The following is a 27,865-nucleotide window of genomic DNA, read 5'->3' as shown; positions in this document are numbered from 1 at the left end:
AATGGTTAAAGATAAAAGCAGTCTGATGGTAATGAAACATTTTAATAACTGAATTTTGATTGAAATCTAACTATAGAATTATGTTACTGATTTTGAAGTTTGCGTACATGCATACATACGTGATTGTTTATATTTACATATGCATGAATATGTTAATATGCATATTTGTATTCTTATAGGCATAGAAATAAGTAAATCTGATGCTTTCATGTCAACATGTGTCTACAGGCACGATGACTGAAAAAGAAAATGCAAGATAATAAACTAATTATTATTCTGCTCAAACTTTTTTAATAACTTTAAGTAAGTAAGCATTAAATGTTTATATAAAGTAACATGTTTTAGCTAAAGATTTTTTATTTTTTTTCTTATGATTTAGTTGTTTCTAATACATCAATGGGAAATTTACTGCTTTACGTTACAAAAGTAGTGATAAACACAGGGTTTAATTTTCTTTAGACAAAATGTTTAAAAAATTTTACTCTTTTTATTCGCTGATATTTTTTTTTGGGGGGGGGTCAGATCAATATGGCATGAATCCTTTATTGTCAGTTATTTAAAACTTTGATTCAGCCATTACCATGAAATAATATCAAAAGAAGTTTTAAAATCTTATTAATTTTTACTGTACGAATTTCATGAAAAATATCGCCATCTAATTGCTATATGATTTTTGCATATTACTTTTATAAAGTTTATTTGTCTGCTTTATTATATTTTCATTTGAGAAGAAGTTTTTTTACAAATACAGTTCTGTACTGCTTTAAGGAAGCAGCAAAATACAGTTTTTTTCTCTATTTCATTATTTTGTAGTGTTTCAAAGCTAAAATAAATAATTACGTGTTTAAATATAGGTAACATTTAATGTGGATGTCTCTTTTTTATAAAATTTTAGATCCATTTTAAAAATTTTTAAGGGATCGGAATAAAATAAACCTTACAAATACGTATTTACCGCTTTGAAAACATCACCTGGTAAAGTTGATGCACCGTAAAAAAGCCGTTGCTCTTTCTTACTCAAGCATGAAGGAATATCGATTTGATCTTTACACTTTCTTTAATTTTGTTTTATTCTAATATTTTATGCTCTGATGTGACTGAATTTTAGAGGTCGAGCTTTTCGAGCTGCAACCTTCCTCTTATGCCATTCGCTATGTCTTAGACTATTACAATGAAATATGTTTTTCGAAATACGCTATGTTTTAAATTATATTTTTCACATTTATATATAGTTTATCTTTAAACATAATAAAATTACACCTAAGCAGTTAAAATCAAGTAGCCAATTTCATAACATAAATCTACTATAATTTTCAAATATATGAAAATTAAGTTCCAGCAAATGTTTTTAATATATGACAACAAAATCAATAATTTAAGTCACGCGAAAACTTTGCGCGCTAGATGATTCATTAAAGATGAATTAAAAGTTAAATCTATTAAGTAAAATAAATTAATAATTATCTGGATAATGAGTAAAATTGGTAATTTATTGCTCGTACTTTTTATCCAAAACATATTTCGAAAGACAGCTTTTCTACAGCCATGAGAACTGGTTTATCTCTAAGCTTTAACATTACTGTATATTTTTCTTTCACGATATGAAGATATGGTTAGTGTCACGAAATAAATATACTTTATAAATTAGTTTACCTTTTGAGGGTATACCAAAATTTTGATTCATGAAAATTTTAAAATTATGAAATCTGTTTTTATAAAGCCCCCTTGCTATTCACTGAAGAGTAATGTTTTCTTATAATAACTTCTGCTTTAATAATTTTAACAGATAAATACAAATAAATCATAAACTTAGTTACAAATAAAATAATTAAAAACTCGTTGTCAATTTTATGAAAGTTTCATCACTTAAACAATCCTGCAATGTTCACTTAAGCTCACCAATAACCAATTTCAGACAGCAGAAGCATGATCTTCACTTCGGTTATTAGAATTAAAAATAATTTTAATTTGCAATAATGAAATGCAGGCTATGATTACAAAACAAAACTCTATATCTTTCTATAGGATCTCTATATTTCTAAAAAATTGCAACATTACTACAAAAGCAAGCATTACTAAAAATAATAACTATGGATATATACATAGCTATGAATTGATTAAAAGTATATTTAAAATGCTGCTGTCTAAATCAATATATTAATCGCAGATCTGGACAATAATGATATTTTTAAAATTATTAACCAAATCAGACCCATTTAAAGGATGCCAAACAATACAAAAATTTCTCATTTTGGATTGAATTCTTTCTCTAAATAAATCTAAATTTTCCATTTTTTACTTCCGTGTTTGTACTAATTAGAACTGAAAGGCCAAGTTATTATTTTATCTCTGAAGATCTTTAAAATAATGGAATAAGTGCAAGGCTAAAAGGCCTATATAATAATTTTTACCTTACAAATTTCAGCATTAATTTTTATATTAGCCATCTGCAAAAATCTGCGTCATGAATGTATCGCAACCGAATTTATTTGTCTATTTATTATATTTGAGGTGGAGCATTTTCATTTGGATTTTGAAAACAAGAAGTATTATGTAATGTGAAATATTTCTTATATTTTTATAAGATAGTTACTGACATTTTGATTATCATGCTTAAAATTTGTTTCATGTATATAAGCCATAATTATTTTCCTTTCGATTCTCACAAATTGATTATCTTATATTTTTTATTTACTGCTTAACTGTGCAATATACTTTTAAGATTGGTTTCTAATTCTTTTAAAGCATAGAAAAACAAATTCTTATAATTTTTGCTATTTGAAAGCTTTAAGGAGTTGACCTGGGAAACAAAATCACCAAATAAATACGTTACCAAATAAATGCTTTTAAATTTCGAAAATAGTCGCTTTCCTTTCAAACAGCGGAAACAAGTAAGCTTTGATAAAAACAAACAAATGCTACAGTTTCCCATTTGACTTTAAGCACTTACCGCACTTGAAGATGGGGAAACAGGAATAATGCGCTTCTGCATCACACAGGAAGCATCAACAGAGTGATATTGACGAAGCGAAAGTTCGCCATTCAAGGCTACTTCGGCATTTCTTTAAATCCTGTTCTAGTAGTTCATGTTCATCCAACCAAGGTGAATGAAAAAACGAAAAGTCATAAGAAACCCGTTTATCAACTCTGTTTCTTAATTCGGTTGTTGTGGTCAAGAAAGAGTGGCTAGAAATAGAGCGTTTGTGTTTTGTTTATATTGTAATCAATCATTTAATCATTGCAGAATTACACATTTGAATACTGAGTTACTTTTAAAACGTAACTTTTGAGAAGAATAGAATGGTTGAGTGAACAAACAAGATAACTAAACTCAAGGATGGAAAATAGGCAAGTAAAAGGGGTATTCGTCCCCCCCCCACACACACACGCACTGAAATTCATCGAAACTCTCACCAGAGCCGCCGATTACTTATAAAAATTTTTTAGCGAAAATTTTGCATCAGGGAACCATTTGAATAACTTTATGAATAACGAGATTAGCACATATCCAGATAATTATTTACTAATCTTTAAAGTTTTAAACTTGAAAATATTCTTAATAGTGTTTTATTTTTAGCGTCTCTGAACTAGTTTAATATTTAAAATTAGTATTGTACAAATATAATTTACTAGATTCATAAATTATTAAACAGTAAATATCTTAATAGGAGACAGTTTTAGAATATGTACAAAATATTAACCTGTTACATTGTAAATTTCATCAATGCTTAACAATTTATTAAATAATAAAACATATTTTAATGAACTTCCTAAATGCAGAGTTTCAGTAAAGTACACTAAAAAGTTAAAAATAATTTTTTAACCATCATGACACGTAGCGACTAAAAGTAAAAGCGTTGTAGGAGATATTAATTAAATTTGATTACCTTAAATTCATTTACATTTTTGTTTGATGATTTTGGTTTCAAATCTGTCACATTTCACAGCCTTACTTTTAGATTTTTTGAGCCTTACTTTTCAGTTTCGTTTTTACTCCTACTTATACATGCATATGTGTCTAAATAGTTACATAATCATATCTTACTAATTATTATTATTTAAAATCCTCTTTAAACGTATCTCTCTCTCTCTCTCTCTCTCTCTCTCTATATATATATATATATATAGCTGTGTGTGTGTGTGTGTGTGTTTGTATATTACATATGTGTCTGTATCAGTGTAAAAGGTGGAAAAATAAAAGAATCATGACATTTGAACGAAAGCAATAAAACTACTCTCACTAATCAGCATAACAAGAAATATATGCGTATTTTCTCTTTCAGTGTCTTCTAATCTATCAGGTTGTATTAGATTACATTCAGTTTATTTAAATTTCTCTGATAATTTTGATTTAAAAATCATTTCATTGTTAGCAGATAAATTACATCTGTTAGCAACCCATCCACTGATTTGGGAGAAATCTTCAAACATTAGTAAATTAAGCCAGAGATCTCGAACAAACTTCATTTAGAAAGTTACATTCGGATCTCTCATATGAAGGGGAAAAAATCAAAATTCTAAGATTTATAATTTTATCGCTAAGCAAGGATATAAGTAGAAAATTCCTATAAAAAAAGGCTTCTACATTAAAAAAAACTCTGTATTCAGTTTTGAAAGTTCGTACAATATTGGGGTAAGTAAAATTTCAAGCAAACCGATTTGAGGGATATAGGTCAAAAATTGATTATCAGATTTAGCCCAAGCAAACAAACAGAGAAATTATTCAAAATAAAACCGCGTAAAATTCTATTAACAGAAATAATCTTGTTTTGGATCACTGGAGTTCTTTAAAATGGTTATAAAAAAATGTTTATAAAATGGTTAGTTCTTTAAAATGGAATACTAAATTATTTCCAATGTAAATGCTACTTACTGTAACTACTTAACTGCTACTTAAGTAAACAATATCTGTAAGCAGCTAAAATGAATAAAGTCATAATTCAGAAAAATTCAGACTTAAAGTTCATCTTTCCTCTTTTGACATTTTTTTTTTCAATTTAATGCATCTTTCGAACAGCATAGAGTTTTTTAACTGCTAATAAATTACATGATGAGTTAATGCTAAATTTTTCAGTCCGTATAGTTAGTAAATTATGAATACTAAATTATTAATAGTTATGTGTCAGTAATTTAACATTATTTTCAAAATATGAAATATAATAAGGGTCCATATATTAATATAAAATTTGTTCTACTCAGTGAGACTGAAATACAAGCACAATTATATAAATAAAGTAAGACTTCGTTATCCATGTTACTTGTCATATATTTAAGCTATGTAAACTGAAGCTTGTTATCAATTTATTATTTTTTTCATATAGCACATAGAGACAGTAATACATACAGCCAAAACCCTATTTAGTAGCTGTTAAATAACTTGCGAAAACTATTGTCAAACTGTAGTGGCATTAGGTTATTTCGAAGCAGGAAAGATGGAAAATGAGCAATGCTCTCGCCGGAACTCGAACCACGGATTTCTCGAATACGCGTCGAGTGTGCTGACCATTACACAACGAAGGCGGGAGAAATACCTCATATACTCCCTCTTTTAAAGGGCGACTAGGGATTGGGGAACCCAATCGCCAAATCTTTCATGAAGAATCGTCATTCACCACCTTTTTTAGTTCGAGCGCCACTGTAGAAACATTAGGTTTTTTTCGAAGCAGGAGATATTGAAAATAAGCAATGTCTTCGCCGGAACTCGAACCTCGGACCTCTCGAATACGCTTCGATTGTGCTGACCATTACACTATGAAAACATGCTAAGAAGACAGGAGAAATACTTTATATTTTAATTCAGTTTTTAAGCATGATATATATTCGTGATGTTATTATTTGCTTCAGGATAGTTAAGTTCTGTATCTGTGTCACTCATTCCGTCTTAGCTTTCCGAATCGGATGATTCTTTTCACGAGAAATTTCTTCAAACTTCTGCAATTCACGAATTTCAAGTTGTGATTCATAATTTACCAATTTAAGGGTTTAGAGCAAATTTAGAGTATGGTCCTATCTCAGCTGTTTTCTGCATTCTACTTGTAGGAAGAGCGGTGGAAGGCCCTCGGGCCGTCTCTCGCAGTGCTCGTCCTCAAAACTGGGGTGGAATTGCACAGTTAGTGCTGTGGAATTATACCTATACAACCTGTGATGAAACTCTGGTGCTCCGCCCACTTATACCAGTACTTCTACCTCCTAACAGCATTCTAACTTTTGCGGATGATAACCATTAGATATCAGAGCATTAACATTCATCCTACCGACATCATCTGCAGACCGTTCCAACATCAGTAGAATATTTTCCATTAAAAATCAGAGAAACTGAAAGATCCAGTTTCACTGACATCTATTAACTATAGTTTGCTGGCAGTAACACCATTGATATTTATTGAGTAGGTAAGATTTGAATGAGTAGGAAAAGGATCGATGTCAAGTCGAAATTTTTTGTTCATTTTAAAAAAGTGATAAAATGTTCTGAGGAGGAGAGAGTGAAAGCAGCAAAGAGGTAAGAAGTAAGAGGTTTCTTGAGAGGACAAAACTACCGCGCTTTAACACGATCTGACAGTTGCATACCATTTTAGACAACACAATTTTTTTCAAAAATAACTATTAAATCGGAGAAATCTATTGCTAAACTGCTAAATCGAGGATAATTTAACATCAGGTTTAGAAGTTCGGACTGATGATAGTAATAGTTGAATCGAAGCCATCTTTAAACCTAGTGTTACTAAATCAAGGATGAGCTGTTATTATATGAGAAACTACTAAATTGAGGTGACTCTTTTTGATATTTTTATTAAAATCATAAATTTAGTGCAACTTATATAAGCAAAGTTTGAAAAATATTCATTGCTTTGTTAATGTTATTTTAAAAATTTAAATCAATAAAAATAATAACTTCGTTTATTATTATTTGAAATTAGAAATATGTTATATTTCTTGTTTAAGAGAATGAAATATAACAAGATTAATATTTAATTCTGAGGGCAATGTAGATTTAATTCCATTGTTTAATGCCAGCTGAAACACAGGCTTGTGCGTTTAGACAAAAAAAAAATTCACTGTTTAATTTTGATGTGTTTTTTTCAGAAAAACGTACAATGAACGGAATAATACACTCATCTGCAGTAGTTGTTTACTTACCGTATACACTTATCTGGTCTGAAGAAAAAATACAATTTAAGTATTCAAATTTTTAAATGTCTGAGTGGACTGTGATCTCAGTAGTCCAGATATCTAGAGTTCACGTGAATTTCCGCCTTCGATGGAACTGAAAAATGATATAATCTAGCGAGAAAAATGATATAATGATCTATCTGAACTGAAAAATAATATAATGACTAACTGGACGAGAAATTTACTTCTATAGAAATTAAAAGATTCTTTTAGATGAAGAACCTGTTAAATGTTATTGAATCTCACTCGAAGTTAACTCAAGAGAAAGTTTATAAAGATAATTCCAAAGCAAAATTAGTTTGAATATATTACTATATGTTGTGTTCCATGATGAACATCTTATTTTCCGCATAGTTATTAAGATGGTTGAGACATTTGTCTGCCACTTGCCAATTGTTTCATTGCCCAACTCACAAAATGGGGTAATTCAAGCATCAAGTTACAGATTCTTTCTTATTTTAAATGCTTTGTCTCTCCGAAATCTATGACCACTAGGAATTTTCTTGAGAGGTAAGAAGAGAGGAAAAACATCTGGCGTCAGTTGAACACTGTATTATCACTGCTATATCTTACAGAGATGTTGCAAGAGGACTCAAACCTAACAAGGGTCTAGGGAAACTTTATCATAATTGAAAGAAATATCTCATGTCAGTGTCCCGCATGTCTGTTTTCTACAGATATCACTTATCTACCTTTACTTAATCTTTTAGTGAATGTTTCTATCCCTGTGTCTGAAGACCTGCAAGCTATTCTTCTGTGCGGAAATAAACATGACAACGGATTTTACACAAAAAGGACTCAAACTTTGGAATTTTCATCATCAATAATGAGAATAGTGGAAGGATACATATTGATACAAAAGAAAGTCCGAAACTCCAGAATACAGTGCCAGGGGATACCCTATAAAAGTAGTGAGTCCGGGAAAAGCCAGAAGATGAAATTTAAAAGATGAAACCCTGAAGAAAAGAAATAAAATTGTAAGGAATCAATTGCTTTCTCCCTACAGTTTCCTAAGATGCAAGTGGATACGATATTCATTTTGTAGTTGAAAGAGATGTTACGAAGAAAAAGTTTAAAAAATAATAAATTTAATACTTGGCGTTAGCTAACTTTCCCTCTACCAAATATTTAAAAAAAGAAGAAGTGAGGGAAGTTCTAGTGAAACTGGGTGACTGATCTTAACTCCAAATTACATTCAATAAATACTTAATTGGTGAAGTGAGAGTTGTAGCTGAGCGTGGAGAGCCGCTTAATAGCAGTATCTGGATTTCTCGCTGCCAGAAATGGAAAAGGAGTCACCCCTAACTTACCGTGTTTAATCGATACTCCCGCGTTTTGTCATACAAAATATTTCGTCGTACATTTTAGAAGTTTCTGTTCTCTTCCGATACAGGAGACCATCAACAGAGCAACCATTTGCTATAAATGTTGAAATATTACAGCTATAAATTTTGATATCTAAAATACAGAGTTCACTATAAGTCTAATAATACAAAATTGTAATATTGATAATTAAATGTAAATGATACAATAGTTAACAGAATTGGTATTATCAATATATGAAACAGTAAATGTAATAGTAATAAAACTTTTAACAATAATAGTACTAGCATTAAATAGGAGTAAAATTTCCATCTGATATTAACGGTAGTGGAACTGCAATGTGTTAAAAAAACTCGTATAATTCAGTAGAATATGACAGTATGATGAAAAACGTAAAATAATGTAATTAAAGATGAAGTATATTAAAAACATTAAATATTATTAATATTATAGGTGTGTAAAAGATTAAATAGATGAAAAGTAGAAAAGAGACTATTAGGAAAATATGGGATTAGTGTTAATATCTTATATATTGCTAGTTACTAAGGAAGTCTGACATTTATTATCATAATGTATTATAACAAAAACAATAAATGGATAAATGATATATGTATTAGTAATTAACTACTGAATGATAAAAATCTAAGATAAGTAAGCATCTTAGGTACCGAAACCTCTTCCGATGCAAGAATCCGCAGGTACATTTTGGCAAAATCAGCTGTAAATGCTACAGCATGAGTTCTAAACTTATAAGCACCGACACTATATCACGCTGGATATTTGAACCTACACATAATGTAGAATTCAAAAATTTCCCGCTAATAGAGTTACGTGAAGCACTGAACACCACACTCAATTTTGTCGTAGCGCTACCCAGCTTGAATACAGAATGGTGTGGAAGGTAATATGTATTTTTTTAATTCACCGATTAATGATTTAACTAGACTCATATAACCCAGCTCTTCATATTGAGCCATAAATTTCTCGTAACCTTTTTTTTAAGCTAAGATTTTGCTTAAATTTGTGTTCCATGGCAAATAAACGAGAAACAGTCGCCTCTTTTATTTATTATATTATTACGAAAAAAGTGTGAATGAAGACGGACATCCAGAATCCAGCTTCTCTGAATATGCCTTCGAGTCTAACCTGGAAAGCGGGCTTCTCCAGCCCCACTCCTATTTTCCAACGGACCTTTTCGACGGTATGTCAAACCAAATTCTGATTTCTAGTCCTATGCAACTTCCGACGAAAATTAACTTTTCTAGCCCTCGAAAATATAACAGCTTGAAAGATAAAATTAAAATAATGCTCTGAGGAACTCTGAAGTAAATTTCCCCTCAAACCAAATCTCGAACTACAATCACAGTAACTCTTCCTGACCACCTGCAACAATGAATCTGCAAATCCCACCTTAAAATCCGGGAAAACACAATCAGCAAGAAGAAATGCAAAAAGATATCTTTGGTCATCCTATCTCCATAGATCATTTGGTTATTAACGGTGAGAAAAATCCCTTCACAGATCCAGTAAACACAATAAATTCCCCGTAGTTCTTTCGATAGAAAATACTGATCCCAACAACAAATCCATCCAAAAACTTGAAACTTAAGTCTCCTCAAAGCCACTTTAATTTCGAGAGTGGGATAAAAACAAACTAAAACTTTTGTTTCTCGCGTTTCTCTTTTTGAGCACTTGTAATATCCCCCTTATTTCGTGTACAGATTTTCAGAAAAAAACACCCTTTTGTCCTGATCTTTTATCTCTTGCTGTGAGAATGGGAACAATAAGAACTGAAAATAATCACTGAGCTTTTAACTTCCAAAAGGATTAAATTCTTACTACATTATCCAAATAGTTTGAGTTTCATAAAAAGCCTTAATTCAAAATTCAATGTAATTTATTAGCACACAGTTAAAATTTTACAACACAATTTACAACACGACAGAGGAAGAATTCGAATTCTGGCTAGGGAAAAACTAATTTTTCCTATTTCTTCTTCCTAAAATTTTAATAATATTTACAGTAGCGTCGGAAGAAAAACGGTAGCGGCACAACTCGCTCCCTCGTGAATTTGGTGGAATAAATCTCGTCCTTCTCCCCAGTCTTCCTCTAAGTGAGGGAGAATCTCCTGAATTTGGTGGAATAAATCTCGTTCTTCTCCCCAGTTTTTCTCTAATTGGGGGAGAATGTAAGGAATTACCACATCTCCCTTGCGCGCTCTTGTAGTGTAGTATGTCCAGCCAGAATTGGAAGGTCCATGGTTTGAATATTAGCGGGAGCAGAGATGATATTTCATCTTTCTTTCCTCGAAATTACTGATAATCTTTACTAGCTGAACAAATTAAAAGTTGTGATCAAAAGGGGGAAAATGTTTAAATAAGTCCTACAGATAATGTGAAAATTTATAGAGAAGAAACTAAAAATTGGGATGAAGCAGAAGAAATCCATTTGGATAAATCTCAGGAAAATTATTTAGAAAGTTTGAAGGCTATAGATCAAATCTTATACCTAGAGCAATGTAACTAATCCTGTAAGCCCCTAGAAGAGCATACATGGTACTTAAATATTCGATACTTATCTTAAAATATCCCTAAACACGAAAAAAAAAAAAGACAGCGACTATATTTGTTTGTCCACGACTTTTCGAGTGTTAGATTTTTAAGATGCCAAATGTTGAAATCATTTTTCTCCAAAACAATATAGTTCCTTCTTTATTCGTTTTCAATGACCTCGAGACCCGCGTACTGATTGTCACCGAATTAAATAAACAGAGTACAAGTCTAATTCAGAAGTCAAACAACAAAAATCAGCGTTATATTTACAAAATTTTCACAGGACTAGTTTCGATGGTTTTACCGAACCATCATCTTCAGCTGCAAAACCGCAAATGAATAAGATAGAAATAATGTTTAGATAAGATAAAAAAGCCTGGACAAGAATAAGCAAGTGGCGCCATCTGTTGGCGAAACCAGAACTAAAACATAATTTCTCTAAAAGCCGAAGGCAAATTTGGATTGGAATTAGGATCGTTAACTAGAACAGAAAGATTTTTATGAATGTGAAATGCCTCTAGAAAATCCAATTCTCCAACGGAAGATGTTTTTTGAATAATTTTGGCAGCAGAAAAATTGAAAGTGGGATTTTCGGACCAACAATGTTGAGCAACAGAAGACTTCTGTGTTTCCTTTTTTCTAACATATGCCTCATGTTCTTTGACGCGAAATTTTAAGGCTCTCTTAGTTTGGCCAATGTAAATTAAACCACACTGGCAAGGAATCCTATAAATACCCCAGGAATTCATATCCGGAATGGGGTCCTTGAGTATAGAATTTGGAATTTTATTGATGGGAGAGTAAACAACCCGAAAGTTAAATTTCTGCAAAATATGTGCAACTTTATAGCTAATTGATGGAAAGAAGGGAATGACAACAGAATTTTTATAATCTCCTAAAATAAGAGTGTGGCTTTTAGTGTGTTGAGATGAAAATTTTTTAACTGCTTGATTAATAATGTTGGGTGAAATAATGATTGATTAATAATGTTGATTAATAATGTGAAATTCAATAATAAACCTTTGAAACCAAATCTAACTGCGAGAGAAAGAGCTACAATGCGCGAAATTCATTCTAACCCGGATATTATCATTTCAAAGGCCGACAAAGGTGGCCAGATAGTCGTCATGGATAAGAACACTTACATTGATGGTGTCACTAAACTCTTAAACGAAGGACCATATAATCCGATCCCTAAAGATCCTTCACCTTCGGACTTATCCAAAATAAAAACTGCGATCAAATCTTCGCAAATCATTTCAAGCAACTTAAAACATTCGCTTATCCCATCTGTTGCGAATTGTGCCAGATTATATGCTCTTCCCAAAATTCATAAAAGTGGTATTCCTTTCCGCCCTATTGTATCAAATTTAGGTACTGCCTCGTATCCATTAGCTAAATATTTAGTTTCTAGATTTTCCACTCTATTAGACAATAACATTTACACCATAAAAAATTCAATAGAGTTTGTAAAAAAGGTTAAAAACATTTCTCCTCGTAATTTACTCATGGTTTCTTTTGATGTAAAATCATTATTCACCAATGTTCCAGTGGAGGGTGCATTAAGATGTCTAGAAACCAGACTTCGCGAATTTCATTTCTCTTGCATCGAAATTGATGAGCTAATTTCTCTCACTCAACTCTGTTTGAAACAAACACATTTTGTTTTCCAAAATAAATATTACAAGCAAACTGAGGGATTAGTCATGGGAAGCCCCCTCAGTCCCATCCTGGCTGACATCTACATGCATTATTATGAATCAAAATTGTTTGAAACTTTAAACTTCCCGGCATGGTTCCGCTACGTAGACGATACTTTTACCCTGTTTGAAGGTAATAAAGATGATTTAAATAAAGTTCTTTCAACAATGAATTCTATTGATCCTGCTATTCAGTTCACTTTTGAACTTGAGACTTGCAATTCTCTTCCGTTTCTCGACATTCTGGTCACACGTAACACATCCAACTTCAGTACTACAGTTTACCGTAAACCTTCATCGGTTTGCCTTCCACCACACTTTAAATCATGTCATCCGACTAAACAAAAGTTAGCTTCATTTTATTCCTATGTTTTCCGTGCTCTTCAAGTTTGCTCCTCCAAACTAGCCCTTGATGAAGAACTAAATTATTTAAAAGCAATAGCTATTGACAGGGGCTTTTCACCCAACATTATTAATCAAGCAGTTACAAAATTCTCATCTCAACACACTAAAAGCCACACTCTTATTTTAGGAGATTATAAAAATTCTGTTGTCATTCCCTTCTTTCCATCAATTAGCTATAAAGTTGCACATATTTTGCAGAAATTTAACTTTCGGGTTGTTTACTCTCCCATCAATAAAATTCCAAATTCTATACTCAAGGACCCCATTCCGGATATGAATTCCTGGGGTATTTATAGGATTCCTTGCCAGTGTGGTTTAATTTACATTGGCCAAACTAAGAGAGCCTTAAAATTTCGCGTCAAAGAACATGAGGCATATGTTAGAAAAAAGGAAACACAGAAGTCTTCTGTTGCTCAACATTGTTGGTCCGAAAATCCCACTTTCAATTTTTCTGCTGCCAAAATTATTCAAAAAACATCTTCCGTTGGAGAATTGGATTTTCTAGAGGCATTTCACATTCATAAAAATCTTTCTGTTCTAGTTAACGATCCTAATTCCAATCCAAATTTGCCTTCGGCTTTTAGAGAAATTATGTTTTAGTTCTGGTTTCGCCAACAGATGGCGCCACTTGCTTATTCTTGTCCAGGCTTTTTTATCTTATCTAAACATTATTTCTATCTTATTCATTTGCGGTTTTGCAGCTGAAGATGATGGTTCGGTAAAACCATCGAAACTAGTCCTGTGAAAATTTTGTAAATATAACGCTGATTTTTGTTGTTTGACTTCTGAATTAGTATTTATTCGGCGTGTTATTGTGTCTTAATTAGAGTACAAGTCTACTTATGGGAAATCTTAAGCTTCTACTCTTACGAATTGAAATGGCTTTCATACTCTGTTCAACTAAAATGCTAGGTTTAAGGCTACTGTTGAAACTGCGAAGAGAATTTCTGGCAAAGTAACGCGAAATAAAACCGAAGATAAATTAATTGGACTTGCCTTAGTAAAATGGCTAAGGAAGCTTTAGATGTCTAATCGCAGTTTAAATGCAGAGTGATTTGAAACTTTCGTTTATAAAGTTCTATACCTATAAATGTAAAAATCCTTTTCACCTTCGAATAAAATATTTTGTTTTGAATAGTTCTTCCACATTTATATTTAATTTTAACGTTCATGTTAATTTATCAGTTAGTGTAATTGTTTTGTTATAGGCTGTGCATCTGAGCAATTTTGTCACAGACGCTTCTCTTCTACATTTTAGGTAAAAAGTTAGTTCTAAAAAACTACATGGTTTTGACCATAAGGTTAAAAATTCAATGTTTTCAAGAGTTATTCCTTTACACTGTCTCGTAGCTTACAATAAAAGACTCTAGAAAATTTCCTCTTGTAATTACTGCGTCACATAGAAAAGTAAAAAAACTAATAATGTATATTCTTAGCAAATCAATCACGTTGGTGAGCAGGTTTTCCCCTTTCGCGTATCCAACTAATTTCTGTATATTTCACAGTAAAGGCTACTTGCATTTCAAAAGAACCGGTTAGTCTTGCCCTCAGATATAGAAATATCCTTCAAAAAGCTATAATGCTTCCACATTTCCTCACTATACATTAACATAGTCTTGAAAAAAAAACTTGCAAAACTGGATTCTTACAATAAATGGCAGATACTATGTTAATCATTTTTCGAGAAAATCCTGAAGATATAAAGTTTTTTAAATTTTTTCGTGCTTGTTTCCACATTTCTTACTTCAATTCAGTTGTGCTACTGTAGATAAAACATTATTGAATTTCGAGGATATAACCTCATAATCTATGAATGATGAATTTGTTTCTTTGCATTGTGTATATTGAAAATATGTGAAAGAGAAACATTCGCATTTTGAGAAGTTAATTATGGAAGAAGCGTATTATGATATATTCAGCAGCTTTTTTTTTTTTTTTTTTTTTTTTTTTTTTTTTGAAAAGGAGTGGGGTATAAAAATTAAAATAAAAATTGCCAGGCATACATACTTTAGATTATTTTTATATATAGCAGTAATAAAATAGGAGGGTTATTTTTTAATTAAATTCCGAAGAACATAGAAATGAAAACTGGAATAAAAAGAAAAGTTTTAATTAAACACAGAAATTCAATGTAATAATTTCTCTGTTATTGTATTTCTTCAAATTTAAAAAGCAACTAAAGTGAAAAGAAGATTCTGTGTAATGTCTGTTTCGAAAAATGCGCCCACTAGCGTCCCAGCATTGAAGTCGCTAAATACTGGTAGTTCGACATGGATTTGATTCTAGACAAACGAGCTGTCTGTTAGGTTGGTTACTGTAGCTTTACCTATGTAACGTTAAAAGGAGCCAGTTTGCTTTAGGAAGCCCGTCCTTTACGCAGGTAGCCCAGACTGCTTTGCTATAATCAAATAAAAACAAACCAAATCTCGAGTTCAATTCCGAAAGAATTATCTGTAGCAGGAAGATGAGGCAGGTTTCTTAATAAACTTCTAAGGGCCTAAGTGCCGATAGCCCTCGCGTGTATTACCATAATCGAATAAACCAAACTAAGAGCAACTTCGCGACTGCATTTCTGGGAATAAACGGCACCAGAAGTTTTTCGAGTAAACAAATGTCCTCCATGAGAAAATTTGTGTATTCTCATTTTCTTTCTGTAGGCATTCTGTAAATTCTGTAGGCAAGCATCTAAAATAACAATATTAGCATACGTTATATGATAGAATGGAATATACATTACCTACCGAGCAAGTATGCGGGCAATTTGGATTGAAAGACAGTAGTTTACGTGTAATACAAACACGTCAAAGTATACTTCTTTTCTTTTATACACATGCAATATTTCGTAATTATGTACAACCATTATGTGTAATCTCCCAGAGTGGAGAAGATGAGATTGTTTCCACATCGCAAATAAAACTGTAAATACTAATTCAGAAGTCAAACAACAAAAATCAGCGTTAATTTACAAAATTTTCACAGGACTAGTTTCGATGGTTTTACCGAACCATCATCTTCAGCTGCAAAACCGCAAATGCGGTCATTTGCGGTTTTGCAGCTGAAGATGATGGTTCGGTAAAACCATCGAAACTAGTCCTGTGAAAATTTTGTAAATTAACGCTGATTTTTGTTGTTTGACTTCTGAATTAGTATTTATTCGGCGTGTTATTGTGTCTTAATTTAAAACTGTAAATATTCAAGTATACAAATCAAATAAAGAAAGTAAGTTGAGAAAAATATAAATTGCTTTCTTTTCTGGCTAGGGCAAGGACGATTTTCATTAAAATTAAGCAAATTTGAAATATATGCATGAGAAGATGATATGTCATCTTTCCAAGCATAGTGCTTGTGTCACACCAACGTAGTGCTTCTCTCACACTTCTTCACTCATCTCTCTGCTGTATCTATCCAGCCTTTACCTATTCCTAATTTTCAAACTATAAAAATTCAATTTTGATAGCTTAACAAATGTTAACTCATTTAATTTAATAAGGACTTTGATTTTAATCTTAATAACTGAAGCCCTAGGAACTTCGATGTCGAGTTTATCTGTAGAATAGCTCATATGTTAGCAAAACGAAATGTTGCAAAATTACTTGAGAACAATATTCACACATAGAGTTTGCAGTTATTTTTACCTTTAACAAACCGACAACATTAACACTTTAACTAGAGCAGTTTTTTCCCACAGTATAATAAATTTACATGAAAGAGCATTATTGTCATTATTACTCCAATAAATCGTATGTTAAGAATTGCTAAAACTCTAATACCCTGTTAGTCTTTTTTCCCTCTCCTAATTCCTAAAAATTACTTCTTTAAAAACAATTTTGCAATATAATGTTTAAATTCTAACTGTTAAGAGATAATATTGGTTATTATGAAGATAATTTGAATTTTGCCGTATCTAGACTACATTTTTATATGAAAACTAAAACTATTCTGGTGGTCAAACTTTTGTAAGATATCGATATTTGTACTGTATTGTAGAACTTTTGATCTTAATGAACTGCAATATGAAGTTGAGTTTCCTAAAATTGAGGAATTTTATAAGCAGTTTAAAACGGTTTGACATAAAATTAAACCTTCTAGAAGTCTTCTAGTCTTCTAAATCTAGAAGTCCTTAACCATAATTTCAAAACTACAGTACTTCCTCGTGTAAAATTTTTAAAACATTTGCGTAATTTCCCCCTTCCTCAATGCGTTTACAGAATGAGTCCCCTTAATTTTAAAATCGATTCATCCACATAGTGATTACTTTCATACAAGGTGAGAGGCAAACACCTCGCAAACTGCCCAACCTTTCCCTTTTAACTGTTGAACGTTATACCAATTTGATACAATAATCGACTAATCATAGAGAAGCAAACACAAACTGATATTTAGTCTACGATTGCGCTGAGCCAGCCGCAAATTCCCCTTCTTTAATTATTTATGGATGATTTGAGGCCTAAGGAGTAGCGAAGACAACAATAAGAAAATACGAAATTCAAGTTCCAGGGAAGTAGAAAGGACAAGTTCCAGGGAAATGCAAGAATCTTATTAGTATTGTAACGTTAATATTACTATGTATTCTTATTGGAATGTGGGTTTCTTCTAAAGAAATCATATTGTGATAGTTACCTTAACTATCCGTGACTGCTTTTAATTTGTTACGTTCTTACTGATTATTTGCATAATTGCGTTCTTTGGAAATTGCATTATTCGCATAATTTTCCCCTCTCGATTTTCAGACGATAAAATTAGTAAGAAAGATGTGGATGTAAGAAGAAATACCGTATACAACAAATAAATGAGAAGAAAATGTAATATAGAATTTTCCCTTCTGCTGAAAAGACACTTATCATGATCTTTGTTTTATTGATGACTTTTCAATGATATTTTCTAATCGTTTTGTTAAAACTGTTCTGTGACTTTTCCATTGTGATTCAGATTCACAAGAAACCAAGTGCGCTGCCTCTATATGCACATTTTATTTCGTTTTCAACATTCAACTGTTCAAAACGTAACTATCATTCTTACATAAACATTATGTTGCTATATTCCAAAGTTCAGTGAAACACCACCGTGTAGGAAAAGCGTGTCTGGCGTAATGAGTAACACTGTCTATCAAAAGGCCGGAAGAAAAAGGTTAAAATCTCCATGGAGGTAAGAAAGGACTGTAACTTCCTACCTCCATGAACATCTCTAAACTCTAGTAGATCGACACAGGTTCAAATTTCAGCTAGCTGGTTGTCTCTAAAAATACGACCAGGTGTAAGCCCATGTGTAATGTGAATATGACCCAGTTGTCTTTAGGAAAGTTCTTCTCGATGGTATCCCTCCCTCAGGGCAGATAGCCCTAGACGCAGCGATTCTCAACCTTTTGACTAACGCCTACCATCTAAACAAAAATTGAAAAACTTAAGTACCACCACTACAAAGTACTACTACCATCACCGCTCTTGAACAAAGCTCAGATCGCATAAATTTACGAATGTTAGAGAAAATACTCAATCAGGGTGTTGGGGTTTTGATTTTTGAATTTAATAGTTAAAAATATTTTGCTTCTTTAATTACCACCTATTTTTCTCTTGTGTACATCCAGTTGTACGCGTACCACCGGTTGAGAACCCCTGCCCTAGAGTGTATTTCCATAATTAAATAACCCATTTCAGTCGCATGGTGACAAAGCGATTTTTACGCCAAAGAAAAAGTGATCATACATTTAATATTTATTTCTTCTTAACGGCAAAATTAAAATTTAAAAAAAAAATAGCTAATTTTAAGTCTAATACATGGAAGAGTAAACAAAGAGCAATTTTTTTCAATTAGAGACGTAGGCACATAAACTGTCCTTAAACTGAAGAAAAAGCGATTAGAAAAACATTTCATTGCATTATAAATGTATCCTAAAAATAAATAAACTTTGAAAACGTAAAATTAATGGTGCAACTACCACTTCAGTATGTGCCATTTTTATTTAAACTTCTTTACTAAATTCATGTAGAACTACTGTGGTATTTCGGTGGTTTCCGAGAAATTTGCTTATGACAGCCCGACTCTCGTCTAGGGTTATTATTCCATGCCCAAAAAAATTCTAAACTAAAAAAGAAAACACTATCCTAAAAATACCATTAGACAAATGTTTCTACAAGAAACCCTTAGCTATCCTCTGTAAGTTGGGAATTACACATCAGTTTAAGTAACTTTATAATTTTTAAAATAGTGTTTTTCTGTTTGTAGTGCTTCATGTCAAACTTTCATTGCTACCATTTTCTCGCAAGAAATTCTTCTGTAACGACGTTTGTTCTGTTACACATCGCATTTGCTCCAATTTTATTCAGGACATTTCTCTGAATTTTTTGTACTGTCTCTGTCTTTACACACACATACATACTATAAAAAAAAAGAAAGGGAGGGGAAAGGAAGAAAAAAACCTCGCTTGTTCTGTCCTAACCCCCGTTTTCTTATGTGAACGTGCTTAAACGCTTTGTTCCACTGCTTTCGGATAATAATAATAATAATAAAAAAAAAAAAAAAAAAAAAAAAAAAAAATGCAAATCTGCGTCCTTGAAACAGATCGCGGTCATTTGAGCCGAAAAAGGATTCTTTCTCGATATTTCGAGACAGCGAACTTTCGCGAGATGCGTACCTGATTGAGAAAGACGTTTAAAATTTCAAGGAGGGAGATCAAGGTTCTAGATGAGTAAACAAGTTTTTTTTATGTTCACCTCTCATTTTTATTTCAAAGCGTATCTCGGCCTTGTTTCAGAAATTTCCAACAGATCTTTAAACAGGTGTTTCAACTGCAATTAAAGATGGAGGGAAATTAGTGATGCAAAGCGCTTTAGGTATGGAGTTGATTTAAATTCTCTAGTGACTGGTTTCCGTGCTGAGAAACGATAACCACACACACTTATATTTATTGTTTGTTTACCATAATGTGAATTATTTATTATTATTTTTAGATTGAAAAATTCAATAGGTTTTGACTTTTCGGAAGAAACAGTTTATCTACAGGAGGAACGTAAGCTTTTATAGAAGAATTTCGAGCTGTTGTGGAACAAGTCTATAAAATAAACTTCCTGCTTTTCCATCGAGTCTAACGTAAAGGGGATATATTTCGAAAAATAGCTTTCATTTAGATATCCTTCTGAGTAAGCTATTTAAATGACTGATTGATCATGGCAAAGCACATGATAGCCTTAAGAAGCGTTCCCTCGTGGAGAATTTTGCTAGGAAACTGCCTTGTCTTCATGATTACCGATAAAAAATTTATGCACCTACAGCCTTCTTCTGGAACTTATCTCAAGAAAAATTACCAGTGCTCAGTGGTCTCATCTTATCCCCCCACTAAATGGCTATCTTAAGCAGATAGCATTTGAGTGCATTGCTGCAATTCACGATTCTAGGGATTAAAATGAAGAATTATTTGCTAATTTATTGCAAGGAAGGAAAGCCACTGGCGATGCAAAATGAAAACACTTAGGAAATAATTTCTTTAATAGCTGAGGGTAAAGACAGCTTGGCTTTGGGATCGTTTACTAGATCCGAGGGATTTTTATGAATATGAAACGCTTCTAGAAATTCTAATTCGCAAACGGATGACGTTTTTTGAATAATTTCGGCCGCAGGAAAATGAGAAATGTAATTTTCTGACGATACAATTGTGCAGCAGAGGATTTAAGCGTTTTATTTTTCCTAACATATGCTTCATGTTCCTTAGCGGAATATTTTAAGCTAAGTATTTGACTTTAGCTTGTCCAGTGTCAATTTAGCCACACTAGTAAGGAATGCTTTATATACGCCTGAAGTTCATAGCCGGAATGGGTTCCTTGGAACTGCGAATTTTATTGACAGAAGAGAAAACGGCCCGAAAGTTGAATTTCTGAAAAATGCCTACATATTTATAGCTAATCGATGGAAAGAAAGAAATAACAATAGAATTCTTCATAGTCTCCTAAAACGAGAGAATGCTTTTTGATGTGTTGAAATGAGAAGTTTTTGACCGGTTGGATGTTATTTGAAAAACCTTTGTTAATAGCAACTACTTCAGAGTTACTTAGTTCTTGATTAAGAGCTGATTTGGAGAAGAAAACTTGAAGTACACAAAAAACGAAGAAATAAAATGAAACTAACTTCTGTTTAGTCGAATAACATGATCTGAAGACTGGTAAAAGACAAACTGATGAAGGTCGAGGAACAAAAGAGAACTAGATGTCTCAAGTTCACATGTGAACTTAATAACAAGATCAATGGAAATCATTACCGAAAAAACTTTATTTAAATCACCTTTATTTCTGTCAAACAGGACAAAATTATTGTTAACTTAGCGGAACGACAAAGGAGAGTTTAAAATTTCAAATGATTTTAATTTATAATAATGCATATAGATATCCCCGAGGATAAGACTAAGAGGGCTTCTCAAGTCTAATTGTTAAGTTTGATTGTAGTATTTATTTTGGAAAAGAAAATGTGTTTGTTTCAGACGGAGTTAAGAAAGAGAAATTAATTCATCAATTTCGATACAGGAGAAATGAAATTCTCATGGTATCGTTCTTGGACATTTAAGTGCATCTTCCTCTGAAACACTGATGAATAATGATTTTGCATCAAAAGAAACCATGATGGAATTTCTAGAGGAAATATTTTTTATATTTTTTATAAAGTCTATTGAATTGTTTATGGTATCAGTATTATTCACAAGTCGAAAATCTAGAAACTAAATGTTTAGCTAACGAGTTCGAGGCAGTGCCTAAATTTGATATAATGGGCCGAAATGGAATATCACTTTTACGAATTTTGGATGGCACATATAATCTGGCATAGTTCGCAATAGATGTCATAAGCAATTTTTAAGTGGTTAGGAAGGTTTTTGTGAAGATTTAAGCTCAGTTTACGTTTATAAAAGATCATAATATGAAAGGTCTTTAGGGATTAGAAAGTTTAAGAGTGTAGAAACACCTTCGATGTAAGTATTTTCAACCATGACGGCTATCTGGCCACCTTTGTCGGCCTTCGAAATTGTAATGTCTGGGTTAGAATGAATTTCGCTCTGCGTAGCTTTTTAAATCAGGGTTCATAGTTTGGTAAGGTCTTTATTTTATTCTAACCAATTATCTTTAGCTTTCCTTTCCTTTCCCTCCTAATTTAAGTTCCTGCCAGAATCTAAATTTGTTATGACGTAGATGCAAATTGAAACGTGTTCCAGAAGCAGTATTTAAGGTGCGTTTCAAGTGTTCGAAAAGAGTAGTAGCGGACTTCTCCGAGTTTATGCTGTGTCTTTAGACACTTTTCAGTTTACACTGATATTTCTCGGCTCAGTTTTGCTGTGTGCAGCCAATTTAGCGTTTAGTTAAGCTAAGGAGCCAGTTTTTAGATATCTTATCAATGATTTGTTACATTCTCATTTTCTGTTAAATTTACGTTAGCCACAAGTGGTGGTGATTTGTACTCCCACTTGTGGCTAACGTAAATTTGATTTGTACGAAGTACGTGCATCTGTTTTAATTTAGTTTAAATAAAAATGTTATTTAAAACCTTTCTTCTGAAGTATTTATTCTTCAAAACAGCGAGAGTTTGCTACTTCGTCTTCCACATAAAGTCCAAATTGTATGCTACCAAAAAGAACAAAGAGACTCTGCAGGCTTACTGTTAAATTTTATAATATGGGCGATAAGATATCTAATAATGTTTTCTGTGTATTGAAGCTTTACTGAATTTGAAATCTTGCAGGTCAAAATATTGCAGGTCAGTTAATAATAAGTTAGTAGCAGTACATTTTTGCGTTTGAATCATTAATTAAGTTACAAGGTAATCTAAAAAATTTTTGCCATTCATGATCGTTTGAAACATACAGACGTCCAGAGTATACTATATAATGCTAGATCTCTTTATAATAAATCAGCACCATGGTAATATTCCTGCAGCTACTTGGCGTAAAATTCAAGAGTCTTGGCAAGAGAAACCATTTTGTGATATTTCTTAATAAAGTTTCCTTTCCGTATAGGTTATCTCTTGAAAGAGAGGGATGAAAAGAGATAGTTGCCCATGTTTCTAATTGTTTGATAGGAACTACGCTTGTACAACTTCACACTTGTATACTACAGTGTTACCTGAATTTATCTATTTTCATTTGTCATTTGCTTTAGAAGTGAAAAGCCAAAATTTAAATTTTACCATAAATTTAATTATTTCAGGCGTTTGGTTATTCGAGTGCAGTAAAGCACACAAGGGTTATCTGCCTAAGTAAATTGATGCCTTCTTAGAAGATTTTTAATACGAAAACTGAGTGGTATTCACGCTACACATGGGGAAAATCCCAAAACCAAATATGCAGCCAGACCGCTTGCCTAGGTTCGAACCTGAGTTGTAATAACAGTATACAGTAGTCTTAACTATTGAGCCACTGGTGCAGGGCCTTATTTATTTTTCTCTTTATCATTTTCTACATTAATTGTAATTATCCGTACTTTTTTATTTCTTAAACGTTTATTCTACTGAGGTAGAGTTACTTATAACACTGAATTAATAATACATCAACTTGCTTTTCCAAATCAGCAGAAACATGACATTTGATTCATTGAATTATAAGTACTGAAACATCGGATAACACATTGCTTAATTCTTCCACTATACATATTTCAATATGTGACAAGAGTACGAGCCAGTTTTCTTTAAAAGGTTATTCACCAATACATTTCCCCCCTTAGGCAGATAGTCCTTGTATTATCTGCCCTAATCTAGATAATCCAATCCGTTCCAAATAATGACAACTTTTGGTCTCATGTAAATATAGAAATTTATTAAAATAACTCTATTAATAACAAATTGTTTAATAAATCCATACTCTGAAACTAAACGCAAATTATAATGGAGTATAAAGAGTTAACTCTAAAACTCTGATTAATGTACACTTAATTCAATAAAGAAAAATCCATAATGTTGTTAGATCGGTAGTTTTACTATTAATTTCATTCACCTTACTTCTCTAAATATAGTCATTTCAATGACTTCGGTAAAAATAACATAAAATCAAAATAACATAAATTGTGCACTTCCAAGAAAATTTTCTGTTTATCAATTTTATCTAAGTTTAATCATAGTCTGGAAATCTCCAGATATTTTACATGTAAAATGTAATGTTGACTTTTATACAGTAGCAGAAAGCTCTCAAACTGTTAATCTCATACAGGTAAAATCCTGTTGGAGCATCTTATGTGACTGGGAGAGTGAATTGTGAGAATTTGAATTTCAGTTTTCAACGCATACTTCCCAGGTTTTCGGGACCTTGTCGTGTATGGGGGCTCTGTCGTTTAAGTTAGACAGTCTAACATTGAACTCTGCGAAGATGACAGGTGTAATTTTAAAAGAGGTACAGACAGAGCCAGTTATTGAAAATAATGAAAGAGTTAATAAAACTTATAAAAGATAGAGACTTCAGTGGATGAATTTACTAGGAATAGTTTGACTTTAAAGGAGAAAATATTAAATGTGCAAGAATTGCTAGCTTGTTGATGGGCAAATTAGAAGAGAGAAAGGAAGCTTTGAAGCTTCAGCATTAAGCTGTTCCGACATTTGCTGATACTGTAAAAGAACATAGAAATTTAGAGTAAAAGAAGGTACAGAAGCAGGACACGATAAAAAAGAATGAAGAAAATGTTTTTTGGACTATGCGAAAAAGAGTGTTAGATCTTCTGAAGATGTTAAGTCTCAAGTTTTCGAAGCGGTGGATCCCGTAAAATTAAAAACTAGAATTCGTGTATGAAAAGTTAACAGTGGTGGTTTTGTTATAGAATGTTCATATAAAAATGATATTGAGAGTCTTGAAGAAGAAATAAAGGTAAACCCGTCATTGAAAGAAGATTTGCAGAAAAAATTATCTGTTAAGAAGAAACCAAAGATTATATTGTATGATATAGATGGTGAGATGAAATCAAATCAGATCAAGGATGCCCTAGTACGGCAAAATGAGATCTTTAATTGAAAGGGGATATTGAAGTATTATTCCCTATAAAAGGTAAAAATGGTAGATGGCATTGGGTTGTTCAAGTTCAAAGAGAAAAGTTTAAGTCTGTGTTTGTTCTTGGGAAAATCAATTATCAAGATGGTTTTGAATAACAGTTAAAGAATATTTAAATGTAACAAGATGTTTTAAGTGTCCAGGTTTTAGGCATTTTCAGTCAGGATAAGATAAATAATAAATATGTGCTCATTATTCAGGATCCAGGCATAATCATAAGAGTTATTCTAGAGATCCTGAATATATTAATTGTAAAAATGCAAATTTGAGGTATATGCTAGATCTTCAAGTGAATCATTGAAGTTTAGAATCTAAATGGGCATGTTTAAAGAGATAACTGGAAATTTTAGTTCGCAGAACCGATTATGCTTCGTAAGTAAAATAGTTACACTGGTTGTAAGATTAGGCAGACTCTGAATGTGAACGTTACTTTGAAATGTCAAATCATTAATGGAGCTAATAAGCGAATTTGACATACAAGTTGAATGAAATGAAAATTTATGATAAACTATTTTTCTATTCAATGAAATGACAAAATAAATTGTATAATTATGTTTCATAGAGCCTGATCGGAATAAGGTGTTCTTTATGTATGGGAACGAGATATTCTGAACAAGATGTTCATGATTTATGTTTTGTGTTTGTTATATTATGTTATCACATTTAATTGTTAGTATATATTGATTGCTCTGTATAAAATTAATTTTGAATTGACTGTATGTCAAACATATGTTTTCTTTATTAATAAACATATTTGTTAGTGTTCCCCAAAAGGTTTTATAGTCAATCAAGTAGACTCTAAGGTATGGTGGTTGTACTGTAAATTACTTTACTAGAATAGTTCCAATAAGCTCTGAATATGCCTTTTAAGGCCAAGCAGATTGAAATACCAGTCTTACCTAATATTATATCGTAAACATGTGAGTAGCCATGCAAACCTGAAAAAAAGCACCTGTTGAAATTTTGCCTGTTGTGAGTGCTCTATTCAAAAACATATGTTGTTGTTACTGATCCTAACTGGATCGCCATTAAGCTAGACCAGCTCCATGAGTCCAAGAGACGTTAATATTTCTAATATGCAGGTAGATCTTTTCAATATGTCCTCTTTTATAAGTCCCAAACAGGTGAGAAGATGTCCAAGAGTGAAATAATCAGCATTGCATTTCCTACAGATGGGATAAATCTTGTTTCCCTGGTCACTTTAAAGCCTTTCAAGTGTCCACTTAAGAGCCTCGTTAGAATAGTCTGCTGATCCCGATTACCCAGAAAGGCAATAGCACCTCCCGGTTGCCTGCAAAGTACCAAGCATGAACTGGAGGAGAACTCCAGGAAGAGGCAACAGTAGATTTAACTCTCGAGCAGATCTCCAAAAAGGTCAGGGTGGCAGTGATCAGAGTCATTGAAGTACCTCCCTTAGCCAAGACGTCAGCTATTTCGTTACCACTGAGGCCAAAATGTGAAGTGATTCATTGCAAATATATTTCATGACGGGAAGAAAGTTTTTGCAGTAATGCCAAAATAGAGAGTGAAGTCTTATCACCAATACGAGGCCAGTTTTGCAGATGCTGGAGAGAACTGCGACTGTCGGTCAAAATCCAGATATCTCTGTAGGCAGTGCACGTGTATGCTGCCTTAAGGCCCTGCTCAATTGCTGTAAGTTCAGAATGAAAAACAAAACAGTGATCAAGGTTTCTAGTCTTAAAATTAAAGCTATTAATAGGTGTTCTGATGAAGATCTTACTACCGCAATTCCCATGTTCATTTTTACTTCTGTCAGTAAAACTCTTAAAGGCATTAGCTGGAATGCCATTTAAAGTTTCCAGTGCAATCTGCCGAAGATAATTTGGCAAATCCGCTTTTCCGTGAACCAAACGTCAAAAACATCTACAACAAGCAAGCCTTCAACAGCAAACCGTGTTAGAAAACAGAACTGAATTTTGAACAAAATGACTTGTAGCTACGAAATTTCTTGCATCACGTCAGCAATCGGTTTTAGTTAGTAATCTGTTGACATCAGAATGAGCCGCGCAACAAAAAGTAGCAATGGAGCAATGCAATGTTTTGGGCAGCGTTGCTAGATTTAGTCCTTCATTATGCAATACACTTTAATATCTATCACTTCCATTGCAGAGCGGATATACCCTCTTAAGGAAATGAATTATTACCCTCTGAAAGATCTTTTTTTTTCATCAAGATCTTGTTTCCTGTTCCGCTATTCAGATTAGATGAGAATGTTTCATGAAATGCTAGAGTTTCGGGTATTCAGGTATTGCTGTGCCCACTATTCCCGTTAAGCGTCTGCAAAATGTAGTCTAAGCGTAAACACAACTTGCGAAATTCACTCGTAAAGAAATTATGCTGTTATGTGTTTATATTAGATATTACAAGATATTTTTCAGAAATCTTTCAGCCTCATTGCATTACCTGATAAAAGCTGATAAGATGAAAACAGTAACGACATAGACAGGTGATGAATATTGCGTCTTTCATGTAAGCAACATACAAATAAAGCTCTTTAAAATCATGTTTATATATATATAAATATAATTTAAAAATATTTCCACATATATATACATATATAAAACGTGATTTAGAAAAATTTCCACGTAGCCAAATAATTCTGCCGTGAACTAGATTCAAGAACAGAATTACACCGCCTTAAACGATAACAGATGGCAGTTTGCAGTTTCTCATTCAGAATGAATGCGAAACGT

At 32.4% G+C, this 27,865-nt stretch overlaps 1 protein-coding gene across 2 annotated transcripts in view; it reads right to left on the bottom strand.

The window, feature by feature from the left end:
* The window catches only part of LOC118181993 (flavin-containing monooxygenase 5-like), a 43,428-nt gene extending 40,324 nt beyond the window's left edge, over window positions 1–3,104 (bottom strand). Inside the window, exon 1 of one of the 2 annotated variants that reach the window (XM_035351245.2) lies at window positions 2,951–3,104. The gene's annotated coding sequence lies outside the window, so the exon portion shown is untranslated. The other variant, XM_085809002.1, reaches the window with a different exon arrangement.
* Window positions 3,105–27,865: the final 24,761 nt, after the last annotated feature.

This window comes from Stegodyphus dumicola, chromosome X2, assembly GCF_044657685.1.
Source record: "Stegodyphus dumicola isolate Sdum_Otavi_A_Nest chromosome X2, ASM4465768v1".
Classification (NCBI taxonomy): domain Eukaryota; kingdom Metazoa; phylum Arthropoda; class Arachnida; order Araneae; family Eresidae; genus Stegodyphus; species Stegodyphus dumicola.
Note: the sequence above shows the minus strand (reverse complement) of the source record. Positions and strands in the feature narration are given on the sequence as shown.